This window comes from Phalaenopsis equestris, unplaced genomic scaffold (assembly GCF_001263595.1).
Source record: "Phalaenopsis equestris unplaced genomic scaffold, ASM126359v1 Scaffold000233, whole genome shotgun sequence".
In the NCBI taxonomy this organism is placed as follows: Eukaryota; Viridiplantae; Streptophyta; class Magnoliopsida; order Asparagales; family Orchidaceae; genus Phalaenopsis; species Phalaenopsis equestris.
In genome coordinates, this window is record NW_018164675.1 from 274,005 (window position 1) to 279,867 (window position 5,863).

Sequence of the window (5,863 nt, forward strand, 5' to 3'; positions counted from 1 at the left end):
AGAGCGGTGGTAGGAGGGAATGGGAAGGGAGGTGCGGCGGTAGTAAGGGGGCAATGTAGGGAGGGCAGTAACAACAAAGAAGGTGCATAGGGAATGTGGTAGTAAACAGGCGAGGGGAAACATGGAACGAAATATGTGAAGGTAATCACCACTTTGGAGCAGAATACAATCAGAGCATCACATGTCATCGAATACAGCCATAACAAGAGAACAGAAGCCGATAATAAAAAAAATGAAGTGAAAATTGAGACTTGATCAAAGAAAACAACATCTATATAGTAGTAAAGAACCCCTCCCCTTGGGTAACAACCCAAATCCAGGAAAAGGGCAGGTTTAGCCACTGAACCACTCTAGTTGCACTGGTTCAGCTTTTCCAAAGGTGATTTAGCCCAGGTGATCCCTCGCATAAGTTTCCCATGGTTGGAGGAGATTTGATCTCATTCGTTGAAACTTCTGGTTCTTCGTAGTACGAAGATAAGTTCATTATGTTGAAAATATCATAAATGTTACAGTCTCCTAGTAGGTCGATATTGTATCCACTACCATTCAATTTCTTGATAATCCTGAAAGGTCCATCTGCTCTGGAAGGATCCCACCGAAAACCTTCATTTCTTCAACCTAATCCATTCTAGACCCCCTTCTTAGAAAGTCACCTTTTCCTGATTTTATTTTTCTATGTCAGGTACTTACAGTTCAGCTTGGTGATCTCATTTCCCATCTCTTTTTGTAACTTCTGAACCTCTTGCAGCCTCTTCTCAAAATCCCCATTAATCTTTGATGTCGAAAGGAAAGGTACTAAGTCAAGTGGAGTGAGGAGTTGCGCCCATACACAATCTTAAATGGGGTGCACTCTATGGTATGATTCATTGATCAATTGTAAGCAAATTTGGCTTTAGCTAGGATTAGATCCCATTGCTTAATATTCTTCCCTAAAAAGCACCTTAGGAGGTTCCCCAAAGTCCTATTCACTACCTCTGTCTATCTATTTGTTTGTAGATGAGCTGAATTGAAGCTTAGTGCCAAGTTTTCCCCATTGGGTCCTCCAGAAGCAGTTCGAAAACTTGGCATCTCTATCGAAAGTAATGGTTCTGGGTATCCTATGCAGTCTCACAATCTCCTTGAAGTACAAGTCATCCAGTGCCTGGTGATAAGGTATGACATGCACCATATTTGAGAATCTATCTATCACAATCATTATAGAATCCTTGTTTTGTTGTGTCCTCAGAAGAACCACTATAAAATCCATGTTAACTCACGGGGCTTCGGTAATGTTAAAGGTTGCACAACCTTGCATTCTCCCTCTAGTTTTGGCAGGCGTGTCGCTCCACATCTCTCGTCATTTGGGGAAAAAAATATTCTCACATGAGTGCGAGCCTTATCTCCGCCAATGTGTTCTGCAAGTCCTTCGCTGTGACTTTTTTGAATAATGAGCTCTCCCTCACTGAAAGATTATGAATACACAACTTATTCTGGTGGAGTAGATAATCATCTGCCATGTGATACTGCTTGGTAGACTTTTCTTGATATTGCTCTCAGATCTCTCTGAAATCTTCATCTGTCCTATACAACACTTTCACTATCTCGAAGCCTATGACTTGATTCTGCATCAAAGTGATCAACTAATGACAGTGGCACATTGCATCTACAACTTGATTGTGTCTTTCTGCCTTTTGCTTAAGCACGAACTGGAATGATACCAAGAACTCCACCCAAAACACATGTTGACTCTTCAGTTTGTTTTGGTTGTTCCAGAGCTTTAAGGCCTCATGATCTGTAAATAAGGCGAACTCACTTGTTTGTAGGTAGCGACTTCATTGATTAAGAGCTCTCACTTTCGCATAAGTTGAATATTTTCTCTTGGACTCATTCATCTTCTCATTGAAGAATACTATGAGATGGCCTCGCTGGCTCAATATTGTTCTGATTCCCACATCTGAGGCATCACACTCCACGTCAAACAATTGATTGAAATATGGTAATGTGAATACTAGTGCCTATGTCACCTTCGTCTTCAATGTATCAAAACAGAACGGGGCCACATTAGCCCATTGGAACTTCTTCCTTTCCAAATGTTCTATCAGGGGAGTTGTGATGATGTTAAAGCTCCTAATGAATTTCCTATTTGGCCTAAAAAATGGTCTCAACTTGGTAAAGTATTTTCGGACCACCTACCTAGCAATGGCAATCTTTAAGGGATCCATCCGAATGCCTGCACTACATACAATATAGCCCAAAAAACATACTTGTGTTGTCATGAAGTGGCATTTTTTTGGGTGGGTGTATAGTTTCTCTGATTGCAAAACCTCGAAGACCATCCTTAGGTGTTGTAAATGCTCCTCCTCAAATCTTCTGTATACCAGAATATCATCGAACTACATCACTACGAACTTCCTGATGTTAGTCTAGAAAACTTGATTCATTGATCTCATGAACGTGTTGGGCACATTAGACAATATGAAAGACATCATTGTTCACTTGTATAATCAATCTCGGGTCTTGAAAGCAGTCTTTCATTCATCCTTTGGTCTCATCAAGATCTAGTGATATCCATTGTGCAAGTCAATCTTGGAAAAAACAATGGCTCCATGCAACTAATCCAAGAGATCATCCAAACAAAGGTATGAGAAAACTATTATTGATAGTGATTTTATTAATGGCCTAACTATCAATGCATGTCTTCCATAATCTGCTCTTCTTATGTACCATCAAGGTATGGACAACACATGGGTTGGTACTCTCTCTGTCCAAACATCTCACATTGAGAACTTGTATTTGTCGTTGTAATTCCTTGTACTCTACAGGTTTCAATATGTAAGTAAGCCTGTTTGGCAACACTTATCCAGGGATGAGATTTATGGCATGTTGAATGTCCCTCAATAATGGCAAACCCTTTAGAAGGTTGTCAATCATCACATTTTGCAAGTCACATAGCAGCAGTTGTATGGGTTCCAATATCTCAACCTCCTCCTCAGTTCCTTCTAACAAGACTAAAGCCATTGCAATCGAAGCCTCTCATACCGACTATATAAATGTGGATCTCATGATTATCAACTCCTTTGTCATGCCTACTCGTCTCGTGTCCCTCATGGACAAAAAATCTATCTCCATCCTTCTTGAATGAAAAATTGTTTTTGAGCCCATCATATTGGGCCTTGCGATACCATGTCAAGCCACACTTTCTCTTGTAGCTCATCACCAATAGAAAACTCAACCAAGCACAGTTGATCCATGTGCATTACATTTCCTCCTTTCAACTAGATAGAAAGTATGATTAGGGATGCTTCTGTGTGGCCAACTCTAATTTCTTCACCATCATAGTGGATACCACATTCTCATAGCTCTCGACTCCCATAGTCAATAATCAGATTGGAAGCCTTTCCTTTCACGGTACACTTAGTGTGGAGAATCTTATGTCTTATCCACAAATGATCCTTCTCCGACTCAGTCTGTGGGACCCTCCTTATGACTAGAATTTATCTCTCATTTTCCTAGAGTTGAAGTTCTTCCTCTTCACTCACTTCCTTTTACAACACCTTATTTGGTGAATGACATAACACAACTGGTGAGGTAGTTAAGACTATGTGTTTGTAGTCATGGCACCTAAGGCATCTCATGACAGACATTGTACTGGGTGAATTACTCTTTTCAGGTTTCTTTCCACTCAGATCTTTCTTGTCACTTCCATGTCTAGTCTTCCCAACCCCAAATGTACCCATGTTGTTGTCTAAATAAGGGTGGTTGTCTGTTGTATTTCTGTTATACTCCACCTTCAAGGCTAAGGTCTAGACATTTCCCACTGACTAATAGGGCTATGGTAGCACAATGTTCTTGATAACTGGCTTCAACCCCCCAGATATCGCGTTACGGTATATTCCTCTGACTTGAACAACTCACATTTCATTTATAGTTGGTCAAATTGTTCATGAACTCCTCCATTGATAAGTCATTTGTTTTAGGTGATAGAGCATCAGAAACATATTTTGACAAAAGTGATGAGGTAAATATTTTCTCTGCATCTCCTTTCTCATTTTCTCCCATCTAGTATTTTTATCACTTCTTTCTCTCCTTCTTTGCTTCTATAAGTTTTCCCATAATGAGGAAGAGCTCTTTTTAAATTTGATGGTCGCGAGCTTCACCATTTTGTCTTCTAACGCTTTTTGTACTAAAAAATTTTCTCAACCGACTGTAATATCTCTAATAAAAAACAATTTCTAATTTTACTACTTTTTCTCTTTGATTTATAAACTTGTATGTTCAATGGATTTATATGTTTTTTTTTTATTCACTCATGAGGTAGAACTAAAGTATTGTCTTATTCAAATTGATTTTATGAGATTTAATGTGAATTCATGTTAGATTCTTAAGAATCATATTGATTAAGTTGGTGTTTTAACTTTTTACTCTTCGTTTACGTTTTGAACTGACCATTTAAATTGTTAAATATGTTATAAATTAGGACAATCAAAAGAAGCTTAAAAGCACAACTAGATCAAAACATAAATACTTGGTTAAATAAGAACATTGCGAAGATGTGTTTGCAATCACTTAAGGGAATAGAGAATCCTGGAACTGTATGTAGAAAACAATATGAGGCCCGAATGCTTGTTGTGTCTTGAAAGAGAATAAAAAATAATTATTCCAAATTATCAACTATTTTAGGATGAAAATAGTGAGGGATCGTTGAACTTTTGTGTAAACTAATTTAAGGAAAATTTTCAACATTCCCTTTATTTCATCAATTTAAAATTAAGGCTTTTAGCTCTAAAGATCCAAATCCTTTCAATTAAACTAAAAATTTCTACAAATATTTAATCTATTTTAAGAATTAAAGAATTCCTCAGTGGATTAATAGCTTAGACTAAGAAATCTAAATACTATGTGATTAGACATGTATACTTATGCAATTGACGTGTGTTTCAGTCCATGGATTTTCTTGGATGAAATAACCCATGATTTCTGACAAGAATCATTTTGTCAAAGTAGATCAATATCTCATCTAAGTAGATAGGAGGTCATGATATCTCAGGATGATGGAATAATATAAACATAAAATCACTAGTCCTGAGAAGATATTAAAATTGATGAAATCTCGACCATTTAATATTTTGGTCAAATTAAAATCCTCATAAAAGGTCTTCCAACTTCATGATGTATCAATGACCTATTATGAAACTCATAGCACAAATTCTTATCTTTATGGGCTCAAAATAGGGCTATTAAAAATGCTCAATTTTAATGAGAAATTCATTATATAAATTGTCAAATTATTTGTTTTCCTTTAAATTCATGTATTAATAATAAAAAAATATCTACAAATGTTCACAATTAATATAAAATTAAAATAATTTGTGATTTTTAATCAAGTTCTACATATATTCAAAAATAATTTTGTCAAAAAAATAGAAGCTTATTCATAGACCTAGCTTTTTTATATGAAAAAAATATGTCTATCAATAATACAAATTTGATTCTAAGGAACCTCAATTGTATACATATTAATAATATTTGAAAGCCTCTATATATATCAGAATCACAATTATTTAGCCATCCAACACAATGAAAACTTTGATGCATCTAAAATGATCTCAAAATTCCAAAGTTTTTCATGCCACAATTTTAATAATGTTAAAATATAGATAATTTTAATCTTCCATTAAAATGTTAAAAGATAAAACTTTATATATTTCATGCGCAATCCGGCCCCATGATAAGAGTCTGCGCCATGTGTCTATATATCGACCCCCCAGACACCACGGTAGGGATCGAACTCTTGTCAGAGGGAACTTACAATGACCCTGCCTACCAACTTGACAAGAAATGCGGCACAATATAGATATATATATATATATATATATATATATAT